Source organism: Sciurus carolinensis, chromosome 4, assembly GCF_902686445.1.
Source record: "Sciurus carolinensis chromosome 4, mSciCar1.2, whole genome shotgun sequence".
NCBI lineage: Eukaryota > Metazoa > Chordata > Mammalia > Rodentia > Sciuridae > Sciurus > Sciurus carolinensis.
Window position 1 is genome coordinate 107,584,899 of NC_062216.1, and position 18,142 is coordinate 107,603,040.

Sequence of the window (18,142 nt, forward strand, 5' to 3'; positions counted from 1 at the left end):
CTTTATCCCCTAGAGCCCTTAGCATATTAATCATAGCTGTTTAAAACCCCTGGTCTTACAGTTCTGACTGCCCTGCCATGTCTGGTTCAGATGCTTGCTTTCTCTTCAGACTGTTTTGGTAATGCCTTGCAGTTTTTTCTTTATAGCTGAACATGTCAGGGTAAAAGCAACTGCTGTAAACAGGCCTTTAGCAGTACATGCTAAGGTGCCTGAGTGACAGTCTATAGTCCTATACATAAGCCTCAGTTATAAAGTGTCTGTGCCTCTGAACTGTGACTTCTCAGCCCTCACCCACTCAGTGAGACAGGATGGCTGGACTTCACTGGAGTTGGACATTTCCCTCCCTCGGGTGGAGGAAGGCTAGAGTGGGCTGGGGTAGTGAAAATGAAAGTTAGGCTTGAATTGAATGTTTCCCTCCTCCAAATCAGTTGGGCTCTGCTTAAGTAGTTTCTTTGGAAGGCAGATCTTGTTAAAATAGCTGTTTGAAATATTTCAAAATGACTCCTTTTCCTACACCCCTGTTGAAAATATAAGATTTTACCATGAATATTAGATTGAGCTCCTTTAGGTCAAACTCGCAGAAGTACAGACCTCCCCTATGTCAAGTCCCCTTGTAGTTTTAGGCCTCAGTCTGTCCACACTGGGCCTCTAGCAGTACATCAGTCATAGTGTGGGTATTTCTACCCTGACACTGGTTTCCATGGAGACGTCTGCTGGTGATTTTCTGCTGTAGCAGACTGTGATCCTCTGTGTTTGCCTACCCAATTTGGGGGGCAGCAGTTTACCCTGTGACCTCACTTCTCTTTTGGATCTCAGAAGACTTTTGCAGTTTGTTCATTCTTATGCCTGTGTGGATGGAGTAGTGATGTCTAAGCTCCTTTGTTGAAGAAATGAAAACCAGAGTCTTTTTTTTTTTTTAACCAAATCTTTATGGTATTGAGTGCACACCTGGAGTTTTTTTTTTTTTTTTTTTTCTTCTTTCTTTCTTTTTTTTTTTTGTTAGCACTGAGTCACATGTGACTTTTTTGTGATAAAAGATTCCAAATGAATTTACTCAGCTTGTGGTGGTTTGTTCAGGTTTGATTTGGTATTTGGCTCTTAAGCAGCTTCATGATCATCAATGACGTGAAAAGCAAAACATTAACTAGAAAGAGTTTTGTGTCATGTTGGCAGGCACTGTCAGTAACCCCACTCCGCTGGGTGGGACTCCTAACGCTGGAGGTGGCTAAGACAAAGTCCAGTACAATCTATTGCACTAAAGTGTCCTCTACACTCCTGGTGTGTCTATCTTTCTCCACTTATCAAAGAGCAAAATTATTCCTTAGTTTCAAAACATATCTTCTGTAGGCACACTCAATTTCAAATATTAATTTTGAAACTAAGAGATTCCACTACTTTGTACCTACAAAGTGGGATAGCTTCTGACATCATTTTGGTCAAAATTTTCCCTCAGGTTTTCTGATTCAAAAGCTAAGATCAAATGTCATTGATAGCAAGGCATTTCTTCAGAAAGTATTTCCAACTCTAGATGTCTAATACCTTAAAATATGTAAATCCTTTGAACCAACGTTTTTCTGTCTAATAATTTACCCTAAGGAAATTATTAATTCTAAGGAGACAAATACTTAACTGAAGATGTTTATGGCAGTGCAATTTATAATTGTGTTATTGAAAACAGCTTGTTTAATGTAGAAAATGGTTAAATGTTCTATGATACACCCATAGAAAGGAATTCTACACCACATTAAAGATGATGTTGTAAAAGAATATCTATTGACGTGTAAAAATAAATAAATTTTACAGGTACCTTTATGGAATATATACAATATATTTCATCTTTGGAAAGTATAGACATATATAGACTGAAAAAGTTTTTTTAACCAAATGCCAGTTTCTTTTAGTTCTTGAGTGGTGGAATTATGAGTTTTAATTCTTTTATTTTTAAATTTGAATTTATTTCACAATGAATGAGTACTTATTAAATATTTAAGAGAACTTTTAAAAAAATCTCTGCCACTCTTGTGAAAACCACCATCCATTCTTGTACTCTGAGAAATATACAAAGTATCATAGAAACTACATGAGATTTGAAAGAAGTATACACTAAGGTCATTCAGATGGTTCCGATTTATAAAGCAGTAGCATAACCTTGCTCCAAACAAGTTTAATTTTATTAAACAAATTGAAGCAAGTTTGTATGATGTACTTTCCTATTGATATGGCTCTTCTGATCAATGTTTGATTGTTCTGTTTAATTTGCATCAAACACTACAGCATTGTGCTACTCCGTTCTTCAAACCATGACAGCACTTGTCCCTCTAACAATGTTCTCCAGAGACATGACATAGGATTTTGGACAGGTTCCTCCAGAGGGCATGGTGGTTAAAGAGACTCTGTAGTCAGCTCTGTAAGTGTAGAAATTAGGAGGCAAGCTCTGGGTGGTGAGGGACGTGTGAACGTGGTAGAACGGGGAAGGGTCATCATGATCTCCAATGACAGACATTAACACATCTATCTTGCCCCTTCTTGGCATGTGGGAACAGAACCCTGAAGACCTAGTTTCAGTTCAAGCCTCTTGAATGTTAAACACATTTTAAAAATATGAAATCCCTCTACAGGTTATTATATTCTAAAAGCAATCATTTATATAGAGGGCATTAAATTTAAAAATAAGTACACTCTACCCAAACAAACAAACTCCCTAGTGACTTATTTTTCTCACTATAGAATTTCAATTTCTGAAAACTTTTGGTACACATATTGCACATTCATTTTCTGTAGAAATTTACTTAAACACACCCATAAAATTTAAGCCACAGATGTACTATCAAGAGAGTAGCTGAAAGTCATTTACAAAATTGGCATGAGCCCAAGATAGGGGATGGAAAAACCCAAGTTTCTATAGATGTTTTCCAAAATGTTTAGAGTTTGGGATCATCTTGATTAATTCCCAAAGCAGCAATTCCCAGCAGCAGAGAATCCATGAACTATGCAGAGGAAATGATTCAGAAGCAAAAGGGGATAAATCATCCCATGAATAATCAGAATTAAACTCAATGTCAGTAGGTGGCATGAGCACACTCACTTATTTAACAAACATTTATTGAGCACCTGCTCAGTAAATCTTGGGGCCCAAAGATGATTTCTGGAGGCTATGTGATTTGAGACTATTCTTTCTGTATGTGGCCTCTTCAGCTCATAAGCACTCTCCATGTGCAAAGTCAAGTTTGAAGGAATGTCAAGGGCAGCAGTGAGAAAAACGCAGCACAGTGTGAAGGTGTGGGTGTGTGCATGTGTGTTTGCATACTGGAGGGAGAGGCGCTGGCAGAATTTAGCTCTTCTTTCTTTTCAGGTCTCTCTGCCTCAAGAGCTGGAGGAATGTTGCAGTCATCTTTTTTCCTGCCAGCCCACCCTCTTCAGCCCCCAGCCTCTTAGGCAAACTCTGGGTCTTGGAAGGACTTCTTTAGCTCTTTTCCGGATAGGAATGGGAAAGAGAAGGTGGAAAACAGGTTGCTGGTGCCACTGTGGCCTCCCAGCAACTGGCGCAGTGCTCAGCAACTTGGGATGTTAGGCTGCAGCAGTCTGTAGGAGGCTATATATGTTCCGTATGTGTTGAGAAGTAGAGTGAACTCTAGGAGAACTAAATGAGAGAATCTGATTACTCTATTCTCTGGCTTGCTAAATGAGAGAATCTGGTTATTTTGCACTCTGGCTTGCTAATATTTAATTCTCTAAACACCAAAATTCTTCTTGTGTTTTCTCTCATTATTATTATTTGTGAATATATTCTATGTTCTTCCTTAAACACATAGAACATTTTCAATATGATATAATATAATAACTATAAAGAACTAAGGAAATCAAAGGACACTAAAAAGATCATCTTAGAAGTTGCTATGATCATTTATTTCTAATTTTTTCTATAAGAGTATGGACCACAAAAGATAAAAATCCGATTTGTAGGTTATTTGGGTTGTTATTTTAAACACTGCACTGTTTATGAACTTTTAAACTTGATGCATAAGTATTTTCTGGAATTTGAAGAATGATTTCTTGATAAAGAAAGGCTCAAAATATTTTTGCTCTCTTTTTAAGAATAGATTTTTTTTTTGCTTTAGAGCAAATCATTAAGCAGTATTTCACAAAAATTATACAGAAAAAAATATTTGAGTCTGAGCGTTAAAATGGCATTTCCACATTAAGTTCATAAAATGAATCATTGGGTCAAAGTTGTTTTTATGTGATTAAGTCGTGCTCCTTAAACTAACATGGACTGAAGAAAAGACAAAAGAAGAAAAAGAAAGGCAAACAAAAGAGGAATGGATCGAGAGGAAGCTACTCAAGTAATTTATCTAAGGCTCAACAATAAGCAGACAGCAATTCAAGATTCTTATTTTATAGATGGCAGTTTTCACTGCTTCCCCCACCTCTAGTCTGCTTTGTATTTTACATCATTTTAAGAACAATCCATTCCCAGCGGATGGAGAAATACAGCCCTTTTGGTCATGCTGAATCAACGTGTACACATGTGTTCTCACAAATCTCCACGTAACCATCTCAGACAAGGCAGAGGGAGCTGTGCTCAGCACATCCTTCAATTGCCATCTGATGATGTCGTAAAAATGATGTGCATTGTTTTTTGTTTCACTCATTCTCAGTACTGAGAGTTGTGGAGATTACTATTTCTGGGGACAACATCTGTTCTCATTACAGTAAAGTAAAGCGTTCTTAAGACTCAGCTAGGTGTTTCATTAAATGTGATCTATGCTGCAAGGTATAAGGTATATCATTTATTCACCTTAAGATGTGATTATAAATGTGTATTTGCCTGTTGTCTAACTAATAGAGTGCACTAAAATAGTATTCTTCAATTTAAGAGGCATTTCACTACAGGTTTCAGGAGAATTCCTATCTCAGGAAATGTTAAAGTTTCAAAGGCTTTCTCTCTTTTTTAAATGCAGTAATATACCTTAGAAAATGTGTGTGTGTGTGTGTGTGTGTGTGTGTGTGTGCATGTGTGTGTAATCGGTACATAGAATAAAACAAGACAAGTCTTACAAATACTTGGAGGTCATACCACATGAAGTTTCTTCCAAAAATTGAGAAGTAAAATTGTCTCTGGCAGTTAAATTTTAAATCAATACATTACCAAAATATACAATCAGTTGCCTTAAAGATAAGTGTGTTCCCAGGCTGTGGTGTGTAGGTCACGAGAAGATAGAAGGCATAAGTGACCAAGGATCCCAGCTTTTGTGTTCAAAAATCCTTCACTCTGCTGGCACTTAGGCCAAGCTTCCCATGGGCTGCTGCCAGATGACTGAGCACAGCAGGAATACTGAGCCAGACTCATTTCTGGGATACAGGGACTTCTCCTACAGTCCACTCTGTCTCCAGCCACCCTTCCTGACCCATACTGCCCCTGGGGACCTTGATGAACCTTCCTTAGACACTTCCCCTTCCTTTTTCTCCTTCATTCAGGGTCAACTGGCATCATGGGGCAAAGGCTCCCAGAGTTTTCCCTGGTTGCCTTCTCTAGTAAAATCCAAGCATTCTCTGTCCCACATGTGCTTCCTGAACTGAATCACAGATCAAACTATAACTTATGTGATTGAGTAGCACATGGGTACATTAGTAGCTAAGACAAAATATATATAAATATTATTCCCCGAAAGAGGTTGGTCGTCTCAGGGAGCTCTAAAAGGATGTAAAAGCACAGCTGGACATGCTCAGCTCATGTCCAGAGGAGAGGATGCCAAAATTCCAGCCCAAATACATTCCATTCCTCATTGTGAAATGGATATGTCTGGTGCCATTAAATATTTAATCTATCTGACTAGCACACCTTGCTCTGAGTTCATGCTTCCCAACTGATGTTCAGTTGACTGTTTTTATTTCCCATTAGGCCTGTCTTCAGAGAGCAAATGCATTAGTTTCATGGGGAAAGTCTAAGAGGGAATTTTAGAAACTTATAGAGCTTCATCCCAGAGCCTCAGAACTCTGACTGCTAAGCAGTCTGCCTACTGCTAGGAACCAGATCACTGGATACTTGAAGAGGGAAGAAGGGCAGTCTGATTTCAAGGTAGGGGTGAAGAGAACTCTGCAGCAGAAGCCTTGATGGTATCTGGTGTGTATTCAGCGAGCAGTGAATATTGCAGTCATTTGTGTCATTGAATTAGGGGTGGAATTTTCATCTAGAGAGAAATACTAAGGCTTCTTTCAAATTTTACCACATTAGTCTCCCAGTGCTGGCATAGCCAAGTGCCACAAACTGGATGACCTAAAAACAACAAAAAATGTGTTCTCTCACTGTTGAAGAGGTTATAAGTCTCCAATCAAGGTATCATCAGGTTGGCTTCTTCTGGAGGCCCAGAGAGAATCTGTTCCATGCCTGTGTCCTAGCTCCTAGTAACTACAAGTAATCCTTGGTGCTCTTTGGCTTGTACATGTCTCACTCCAGTCTCTACCACCATCTCCCAGGTTGTTCTTCCTGCGTAGCTCTGTGTCTTCATGTGGCCATCCTGCTCCAATACACATCTTAACTCTTACATGTATAATGACCCTATTACCAAATGAGAGAACATTCTGAGGTCCTGTGAGTTAGGACTTCAGCATACATTTTGGGGGAACTCAACTCATAACTATTAGATTTGAAGATTCTACAAAATATCCCAAGAGTACAGTTTCAAAATACATGATAAATAGAAGTTAGTATGTAATTAGGAACGTCACTAACTTCAGAGCTTGTATTTCTTTATATTGACTTACCAGAAGAGATGCAGTGTAAAATAGAAGAAAGAGGAAGAGAGACAACTTGCAGAAATGGAGGCCAGGGAAGAAAGGGGGCCAAGGACACTCAAAGCTAATTTCTATATAACAAAGGATATCCATGCTGCCTCTGAGCTCTTGGCAACTTTGGGCTGAGAACTATCCTGCATTGTTCTCTCATCCTGCACCACTGCCTGGTTGAACACATGCATTTTGTCCTCAGTCCATCTCCTCACTGCTTCTTCTTCCTCCTTTTCTTGATATATTTTGTCCCACCAGCCCTGCTAGAATTACTGGAGCAAATGAAATTCACCTACTGTTCTGGACATTCAGATGGTTGGAACATTTTGAGTCTCCACATTCAAATTTGCTTGCAATTTTAGATTGTTTGCTCTAGGTTAGTCTGTTAACTATGGGCAAAATACACTGACTGTGTTTTCTTTATTTTGTGACATTAACATTTGACCTTCAACTAATCATTTAAATGTGTGCCACTGGAAAATACAGCTTTGTAATTGCCTCAGTATTTACATTCCTCAGGGTTGAAACATAGCAATTTGAATGATGTTGTTTAAGAATCAATATAGATAGACAAAAATGACAGAGAATAGTAAAGAGGCCAGTGATTTGGGGAACTATTCTCCAGCAATCCCTTGTGTTTGGTTGGGAAAGAAGAGAAAGAAATAAAGGGAAAAAAAGCAGCTGTCGGATGCTCTAGGCGACTCTGCACTTATGGAATTTTCCACTAGGTAGTATGTATTCAGGTCACATACACAGTGAGATTTCCTGCAGTGACAGTACAGATAAAAAGACTGTGCAACTTGGTGATAATTGTGCTCCATTTAGGCAAACCATGAACTGGTGCGTTTTTATAGCAATTGTCTCAGAAGCATGAGAGATGCTTTCGAGGGCATGTTTTAAATATGGATTCATTAGCACCCAAAGAACAATAGGGTGCATTCTGAAACACATTCTAATGAGAAATAAGCATTGACAGATCTTTAGAGTTCATGTTTCCATATGCTTTACACCCATTAGTTAGTGGCTATTTCTCAGTCAAATTTAGGAGTAAATAAATCTTTTCTCATTTTCTAGAACCTGATAACATATTTTAAATATCTATCATTTCCATCTATTATTATTAGAGCTGAAGTTTTCATAGCTTCGACCCACAGAAGGAATGGCTGAGAAGGAAAAGATATATCAATATGATCCATTTTTAAAAAATTCAACATCTGACCTCGAGTTAAGATGAACGATTGCACACTGTTCATGAACTATCTGTGATTCTTACTGCTCCTAGTTGCTGGGCATCAATGTTATCTAATGATTTGTGACATATCTGTTGGACTTTTAAGTCTTTCTATAAGATAATCTCTGTGGTATGCAATTCTGTTTGTAGAAGCTTTGGTTTTTGACTCACTGCATATCAGCAAAACTGCCTTGAGGCTACAAAAACATATGGGAACTAGTACAAATATGCTTGGATGTTGCAGCAAGAAGTCAGCCATCATGAGGGAAAGATGGACATAAATGCTGAAGCTATCAAGCAACTGGAATGTTTCTTGTGATAAACAAGATAGAAAATGTCTAACACAATTGGATCCAAAGACAGTGATAAGCCAGACTACTTTGGGAAAGATGTCTTTGCAAATAAAATCATCATTAAAAAATGCTATATCCATGTTACAAAACATGAATTGAACTAAAGCTAAAATAAATCGAAGAGGACTTTTTTCTCCTTTCTGCATATAGGTTTTCTTTAGAAAGAGATGGGCTTGCCAGCACCAGAAGGAACTCTGGGGAGTAACCAGAGACCTGGATTTTGGTCCTTTCTTTGGTCTCACTAGTTCCGTGAGTGTAAAACTCAGGTGAGTTCTTGAATAAGGAACAAGACCCGTTGAGCTTACTTCAAGACAGACAATGATGTCTGCTGGGGTGAGCATGAAAGAGAAATGGAACAAAAACTCAGAAATTGAGGCTGATGGCTCTCTCTCTTCATTCCTCAATGTTTTGTGGCATCTTTAATTCTCTCTGTACACCTATATCAAAAAAGAGACTTATTTTGGTTCAAGGTTCTTGAGGCTGGAAAGTTTAAGATTAGGTGATCTTAGAGCCCAGGCAGAAACCTGCTGCAGGGTCAGAGCCAGGCAGAGCATCCCTACCAGGGCAACGTCTAGTGGAGCCGTGGGAGAGGGAGATGGGACTGCCACTGGGATCCCAGAACTGACAGGAAGTGACCTTTGAAATCTAGGAGGAGGTCTGCATGCCCCCATGGCTCTTCCATGATGCACACCTTCAAATTTAGCACCACGTGGATGTGGACACTGCTATTACTTACATGTGTGCCCTCCAGAGTGGTAGTGGACACCAGGAACCACTTGATGAATGACACCTGTTATCATTCCAGTTTCTTTAGTAACTAACCAGTTATTAAAGTGCTTGGGTACACTCTTGCATGCTTTTTCACCCCCTTACACAGTCTGAGAAAAGTCCAATTTTTGTGTCTCTTTTCCCTTTGAATTTAAATTCCACCTTTAGGTAATCCCTTTACTCTGTATTTCAGTATAAGTGGTTCAGAGTACCCGTGCAGCTTCTTGAACACTCTGCTGCTGTGATTTTTCTTCCATCAGATATACTAGTTTACCACTCTTTTTCTACCTTCCACAAAACTCTAGGGCATGAACACAATGCAGTCAAGTTCTTGGCAACTCTATAATAAGGATGACCTTTAGTCAGTTCCCAATAAGATAGTCCTCATTTCTATCTACGACCTCATCGGAATTTCCTTTACTATCCATATTTCCATCAGCATTCCAGTCAAAACCTCTTAAGAAATCTCTTAAAAGTTCCAGGCATTCCCTCATCTTTTTGTCTTCTAAGCCCTCACCAGAGTTGACCTTGTAATGTTCCATTTCAGTCTTCTATACTTTTTCTAGCCCGATCTCCAAACTCCTTCACTCTCTGCCTATTATTCAGTTACAAAACCACTTCCACCTTTACAGGTATTGTTATAGCAATACCCCACTTCAAACCATAGCACCTCTTATCCAAGCATTTGTCAGCAGTCCTGGGTGATGGACTGGTGTCTGTTGCCTTCACTCTATTAGTTAGAAAAATGAGGCTCAGAGATGCAAAGATTCATACCCAAAGTTCACAAAATTATCAAGAAGCAGAAACTCAATCCCAGCTCAACAGCCTCCAAATTAAGTTTTTTGACTACCATATTACATTTAAATCCAAACCAATATGGATTTTCTTTCCATTTTGGAAAAAAAGAATGAATAGTTAAAAATACCAGAATTTAAAAATAAACACTCCAAAATTAGACCTAATATTTGGTTTCCTAGTGTATCAGAGAAAAATCTGTATCAACAACCAAACTGTCAGGGCATCAATAATCTTGTTTTCATGTTCAAGGTGGCAATGCAGTTTTCAGGCATGCACCTTCCCTTTGATCTGCTGGTCAAAGAAGGGAATTTCGTCTGTTTATTTTCATTTTTCCCTAGAATATTGAGATAAAACTATGGGAGCACTACAAGTCAAGGGATTGGGGAAAATAGCCCATGCAATGCATCTATCTAACTAGTGAATACAGTGGGCAACTCCCAAATACTTGAGACCAAAATGTTTTGGATTTCAGAAATATTCAGATTTTGAAATATTTGTATATAAATGAATAATAAGATATATTTGGAATTGGATCCAAGTCTAATCATGAAATTCATTTATGTGTCATTGGTACTTTACACACATAGCTTGAAGGTAGTTTTCTGCAATATTTTTATAATTTTGTGTATAAAACAAGGTTTCATGGTGTGGCATTTCCCACTTGAGGTATAATGTCAGCACTCAAAAAGTTTTAGATTTTGGAGCATTTTGGACATTAGATTTTTAAATTAGGGATGCTCTACCTGTAGTCCCATACTAGTTAGCAAATAGCACCCCTTCTGAGCCAATCTGCCTCCTCTTCTGGGATGCAACAACCACCCATGGTGTAAAAACTGAAGAGTTAATGGCAGAAACAATACGGGCCTCCCAGGATTTTGTTCTAACCCATAGCTTCCATCCATTCTGATGGTCAGAAGTAAAGTCATAAATGTTCCTAAATTACTTGGGAGATATATATATATATATGTATATATATACATATATATATATATATTCATCCTTCGTACATCAAAATATGTGTATACAGTGTTCCCATTTATAGTGTATATAGGTTCGCTGTTTGATCCAGTTTAAAGTAGACTCAAAGTTGGTAAATTAAGTTTCCTACCAGGCTTTCAGCAAATGAATTAAATAGACTCATCCCTTTTTTATTTGTTATTTTTAGATACACTATATGTGAATCTAATACTAATACAGTGTATTTGACATATTTTGCATACATGGAGTATAACTTATTCTAATTAAGATCCCATTTTTATGGTTATACATGATGTGTAGTTTCACTGGTTGTGTAATCATATATGAACACAGGAAAGTTATGTCTGATTCATTCTATTATCTTTTTTATTCCTATTCCCCCTCTCTTCTCTTCATTACTCCTTGAATAATGCACTGAATTTCTATTCTTTCCCTCCCCACTTTTCTGTGGGTTAGCATCTATATATCAGAGAGAACATTTGACTATTGGGTTTTGGGCAATGGCTTATTTTCACTTAGCACAATAGTCTCCAAATCCATCCATCTACTGGTGAATATCATAAAGTCATTCTTCATAGTTGAGTAATATTCCATTGAGGATGTACCACATTTTTTTTATCCATTAATGTGTTGATATGCATCTAGGTTGATTCCAGAGTTTACCTATTGAGAATTGAGCTGCTATAAACATTGATGTGGCAGTGTCACTGTAGTATACTTTTTTATAACTTCTTTGGATACATACTAAAGAGTGGTATAACTGGATCAAATGGTGTATCCTATCCTACTTTTTTGATGAATCTCCACACTGCTTTACAGAGTGATTGTACCAATTTGCAGTCCCATCAGGAATGTACAAGTGTACCCTTTTCCTTACATCCCCAGCATCAATTTATTTTTACTTGTGTTCTTGATAATTGCTATTCTGGCTGGAATAAGATGAAATCTCAGTGTAGTTTTAATTTGCAGTTCTGTAATTGTAGAGATGTTGAACATTTTTTCATATATTTGTTGATTCATATTTGTTGATTCATATTTCTTCTTCTGTGAAGCACCTGTTCAGGTCCTCTGCCCATTTATTAATTGGATTATTTGGTTTGTTAGGGGGTTAACATTTAGGTTCTTTATATATCCTGGAGATTAGTGCTCCATCTGAGGTAGAAGTGGCAAAGATTTTCTCCTATTTTGTAGGTTCCCTCTTCATGCTCTTGAGTGTTTCCTTTGCTGTGAAGAAGCTTTTTAATTTGAGATCATCCCATTTATTGATTCTTGATTTTGCTTCTTGAGTTTTAGGAGTCTTGTTGAGGAAGTCAGCTCCTAAGCTGGCATGATTGAGAGTTGGGCCTACACTTTCTTCTAGTAGGCTCAGGGTCTCTGATCTAATTCCTAGCTCCTTGATCCACTTTGATGTGAGTTTTGTGCAGGATGAGAGGCATTGAATTTCATTCTGCTACATATGGATTTCCAGTTTTCCCAGCACCATTTGTTCAAGAGGCTATCTTTTCTCCAATGTATGTTTTTGTTACCTTTGTCTAGTATGAGATAACTGTATTTACATGCTTGTCTATCTGTCTTCTATTCTGTTCCACTGGTCTTCATGTCTGTTTTGGTGCCAATATCATGCTGTTTGGTTACTATAGCTCTGTAATATAATTTAAGATTTGTTATTGTGATCCTCCTGCTTCACTTTTCTCATTAAGGATTGCTTTGGCTATTCTAGGCCTTATTTTTCCAAACGGATTTTATGGCTGCTTTTTCTAGTTCTATGAAGAACATCATTCACATTTTAATAGAAATTGCTTTAAATCTGTATAGCATTTTTGGTAGTATGGCCACTTTGACAATTAATTCTGCCTATCGAAGAACATGTGGAATCTTTCCATCTTCTAAGGTCTTCTTCAATTTCTTTCTTTAGTGTTTTGTAGTTTTTATTGTAGAGGTCTTTCACCTCTTTCATTAGATTGATTCCCGGGGATTTTATTTTATTTTTTTGAGGCTATTGTTAATGGGATCATTCTCTTAATCTTTCTTTCAGCTGATTCATCATTGGTTTATGGGTGTTAATTTTATATCCTGCTGAGTTCGTTTATGAGTTCTAGAATTTTTTTGGTGGCATTTCTTGGCCTTCTAAATATAGGCTCATGTTGTCAGCAAATAGGGATAGTATGAGTTCTTTTTTTCCTATTTGTATCCCTTTAATTTTTTTCTTTTGCCTAATTGCTCTGGTTGGAGCTTCAAGGCCGATGTTGAACAGAAGTGGTGAAAAAGGGCATCCCTGTCTTGTACCAGTTTTTAGAGGGAATGCTTTCAGTTTTTCTCCAATTAGAATGATGTCAGTCATGTGTTTAACATATAAAGCTTTTACAGTGTTGAGGTATGTTCCTACTGTTCCTAGTTTTTCGAACATGAAGGGGTGCTATATTTTGTCAAATGCTTTTTCTGCATCTATTGAGATATTCATGCGATTCTTGTCTTTAAGTCTATATATGTAGTGAATTATATTCATTGATTTCTGTAGGTTGAACCAAAATTACATTCCATGGAATGAAACCCACTTGATCATGGTGTATGTAGATTATGGGAACTCTTGGGAATGGACTAAATATATTATGCACTGTCAGAGGAGAGTGAGCCTTTGGAGGCCAGGGGTGAATGTTATGGTTTAGATGTGGTGTCCCCCAAAAACTCATGTATGAGACAATGCAAGAAAGGTTTGCATGAGAAATGATTGGGCTATAGCCTTAATCTAATCAGTGAATATACACCCTGTGGGATTAACTGAGTGGTAAATGTAGGTGGGTGGGTGTGGCTGGAGGAAGTGATACATGGGGGTCATGCCTATGGGCTATCTATTTGTATCTGGTGAGTGGAGTCTCTGCTATCTGATCATGATGTGAGCTGCTTCCCCCTGCCACACTCCCCCTCCATGATGTTCTGCCTCACCTAGAGCCCCAAGGAATGGAGCTGGCCTTCTATAGACTAAGACCTCTGAAACTATGAGCCCTTAAATAAACTTTTCTTCCTCTCCATTTGGGCTGATTGGGTTATTTTTGTCACAGCAGGGAAAAAGCTGACTAAAACAGTGTACTATCTTTTAAATGTGTTTTTGTATGTGATTTGCCAGTATTTTATTAAGACTTTTTTCAAAGAACCAACTTTTTGTTTTGTCAAAATTTTTAATTGTTTCTCTTGTTTCAATTTTGTTGATTTCAACTCTGATTTTAATTATTTCCTGTCTTCTGTTGATCTGTTCTTGTTTTTCTAGAGATTTGAGATATAATGTTAGGTCATTTAGTTGTTGACTTTTTATTTTTTTAATGTATGAGCTCATTGCAATGACCTTACCTCTTAGTACTGCCTTCAGAGTGTCCCAGAGATTTCGATATGTTGTGTTGTTGTTCTTGTTTACCTCTAAGAATGTTTATTTCTTCCCTGATGTCTTCTGTTATCATTGCATCATTCAATAGCATATTATTTAGTCTCCAGGTGTAGGAGTAGTTTTGTTTTTATTTTATCCTTGATTTCTAATTGTATTCCATTATGGTCTGATAGAAAACAAGGTAGTATCTCTATTTTTTTTTTTTTTTTTGTATTTACTAATGGCTTCTTTGTGGCATAGCATAATGTCTATTTGGAAAAAGATCCATGAGTTGAGCTGCTGTGAAGAAAGTATATTCGCTCGATGATGGATTAAATACTCCATATGTCTATTAAGTCTATATCATTGATTGTATTATTTAGTTCTATAGTTTCTTTGTTCATCTTACCCCAATTAGAATGGCTATTATCAAGAACACAAACAATAATAGATGTTGGCATGGATGTGGGGAAAAAGGCACACTTTTACATTTCTGGTAGAGGTGCAAAAAGTGCAGCCACTCTAGAAAGCGGTGTGGAAAATCCTCAGAAAACTTGGAATGGACCCACCTTTTGATCCAGTTATCCCACTCCTTGTTTTATACCCAAAGGACTTAAAATCAGCATACTACAGTAACACAGTTACATCAATGTTTATAGCAGCTCAATTCACAATAGCTAGATTATGGAACCAACCTAGATGCCCTTCAACAGATGAATGGATAAAGAAACTGTGGTATATATATACAATGGAATATTATTCAGCCATAAAGAAGAATAATATTATGGCATTTGCAGATATATGGATGGAATTGGAGAATATCATGCTAAGTGAGATAAGCCAATCCCAAAGAACCAAAGGCCAAATGTTTTCCCTGATAAGTGGATGATATATAATGTGGGTGGGAGGATGGGGGTGAGAGAAGAATGGAGGAACTTTAGATTATGTAGAGGGAAATGAGAGGGAGGGGGTATGAAAAATGGTACAAGTATGATTACATGAATGATATGAATCTACATCGTGCACAACCATAGAGACAAAAAGATGTACCCCGTTTGTGTATAATTAATCAAAATGCAGCCTGTAAAAAATAAAAAATAAATAAATAAAATTAAAAAAATAAAAAAAAAATTTTTAAAGAATTTTGGCATATATGTTCATCAGAGATATTGGTCTGAAGTGTTCTTTCCTTAATGTGTTTTTGTCTGGTTTTGCTATCAGGGTGATCCTAGCTTCATAGAATGAGTTTGGAAGGATTCCCTCATTTTTTATTTCATGGAATGGTTTGAGGATTAGTGTTAGTTCATCTTTAAAGGTCTTGTAGAACTCAGCTGAGAATCCATCTGGTCCTGGGCTTTTCTTTGTTGGTAGGCTTTTAATGGCATCTTCCATTTCATTGCTTGAAATGGACGTTTAAATATTTTATGTCCTCCTATTTCAATTTGTGTAGGTCATATGTTTCCACAAATTTGTCAATACCGTCAAGATTTTCTATTTTATTGAAGTATAAATTTTCAAAATAGTTTGTGATTATCATCTGTATTTCAGTAGTATCCAGGGAGATATCACCTTTTTCATCATGGACTTCAGTAATTGGAGTTTTTCCCCCTTTCTATTGGTTAGCTTGGTTAAGGGTTTACCAGTTTTATTAATTTTTTTCAAAGAACCAACTTTTTGTTTTGTTCCTTTTTTGAATTTTTGTTGGATAGAATCCCCCTGCTTATTTATAAGACCCATGTGAATGATATGATTTTTCACATCCTTTTACCTTTAGTCTGTGGGTGTCTTTGCCTACTAGGTAAATCTCTTGGAGATACCATATTGTTGCATCTTGTTTTTTAATCCAATCTGCCAGTCTGTGTCTTTTGATCGATGAGTTGAGTTTAGGCCATTTGCATTCAATGTTATTTCTCAGAATTGATTTTTATTCCCTTCCATTTTGAATTATTGCTGGTTTTTAATTTGAACTAGTTTCTCTTTTTATTGACTACTATTCCAGGGTAGCTCCTCCCTTTGCTGGTTTTTTATTTTATTTTTCATTTCTTCTTCATGAAATATTTTATTAGTGTGTTTTGTAGTATGCTTTTTAGTTGTAAATTCTTTTAACTTTTGTTTATCATGGAAGGTTTTTATTTCTTCATCATTTCTGAAGCTTAATTTTGCTTGGTATATAGTATTCTTGACTGGCATCCATTTTCTTTTCAGAGCTTAGTGTATGTTAGCCTAGACCTCTGCTTTTAGGGTCTGGGTTGAGAAATCAGCTGAGATCCAGACTGATTTCTCTTCAAATATGACCTGTTGTTTTTCTCTGGTAATGCTTAAAATTCTATCCTAATTCTGTATGTTAAGCATTTTCATAATAATAGGCCTTGGTGTTATTCTATTGCAATTTTTTGTATTTGGGGTCCTGAATGCCTCCTGTATTTAATTTTTTCATTTCATTCTTAAAGTTTGGAAACTTTTCTGATATTATTTAATTGATAAGACCATGCATTCCTTCATCTATCCTGATAAATCTTTTATCTGGTCTTTTCATGTTACCCCATATCTTGGAAGTTCTGTTCATGTTCTCTTAACATCTTTTCTCCATGGTCAACTTTATCTTCCAGATTACACATTTTGTCTTTATTGCCTGAAACTCTATCTTCCAAGTAGTCTAGTCTGATGGGGATGCTTTGCATTGTATTTTTAACTTGGTATATTGATTCTTTTATTCTGAGGATTTTCACTTGATTTTTTTTCAGTATTTCTATCTCCTTATTGAAGTGATCTTTCACTTCCTGTATTTTCTCTCTGATTTCACTTCTTACATCATCCTTTACATCACAGATCAGTTTAACTATGAACTTTCTAAACTCCTTCTCTGATATTTCTTCCACTGTGGTGTTGATGGATTCTGTTATTAAAATATTTTGATTTGTTAGGGGCAGTTCATTCTTTTGCTTTGTCATGTTGTTTATGTGTCTACCCCTCTAAGAGTATGAATCAGAGGCAGTAGGGTTTTTACCCTATGAACTTACAGTGTCCCTGAATGTTTACAATACCTCACAGTTTGAGGGGAGACAAATAATAAAAACTGATGAAAACAATATAGTTCCTCCTCTGACATTCACATGTTAAATGTCTTAAACAGAAATGATGTGATCACTTATTGCCCACAATAAAAACAGTAAGTTTGCAAAAGATTTTACAATGTCAAATGGTGAACAAGGAGAGAACAGAAGAGAAGTGTGATGTGATGGTTATGTGGAAGGAGGAGATAAAATAGCAGTAAAAAAATTAAGGGAAGAATGAAAGAAAAGAGTAGAGTTAGCCTGTTAGCAGAAAAAAGAGAAAGAGAGAGATAAAGAGAATCAAGGAAAACAGAGAAGTGGGAGAAAATATATATAAAATAAAAATTAAAAATAAAATAATGTGCTGGGTGCAGTGGTGCATGCTTGTAATCCCAGTGGCTTGGGAGGCTGAGCAGGAGGATTGCGAGTTCAAAGCCAGCCTCAGCAAAAGTAAGGTGCTAAGCAACTCAGTGAGACCCTGCCTCTAAATAAAAATACAAAATAGGGCTGAGGATGTGGCTCAGTGTACGAGAGTCCCTGAGTTTAATTCCCAGTACTAAAAATTAATTAATTAATTAATTAATTAATAAAATCCAAAACAAAATCAAATTATACTATTGAGCATTCTTGCTCTGATTGAGCCATGAAAAATATCTAACTTCAAAAAATGCTAGAAAGAAGAAACAAATATATATGTGACCATGAACCATTCAGCTCACAATTAAATAGAAAAAAGAAAAAAAAAGTTCTCAATGAAAAGTTAAAGAATGGATTCCATTGTAGTTCAAAAAATTGTTGGCTTCCCTTCTCAGCAGTT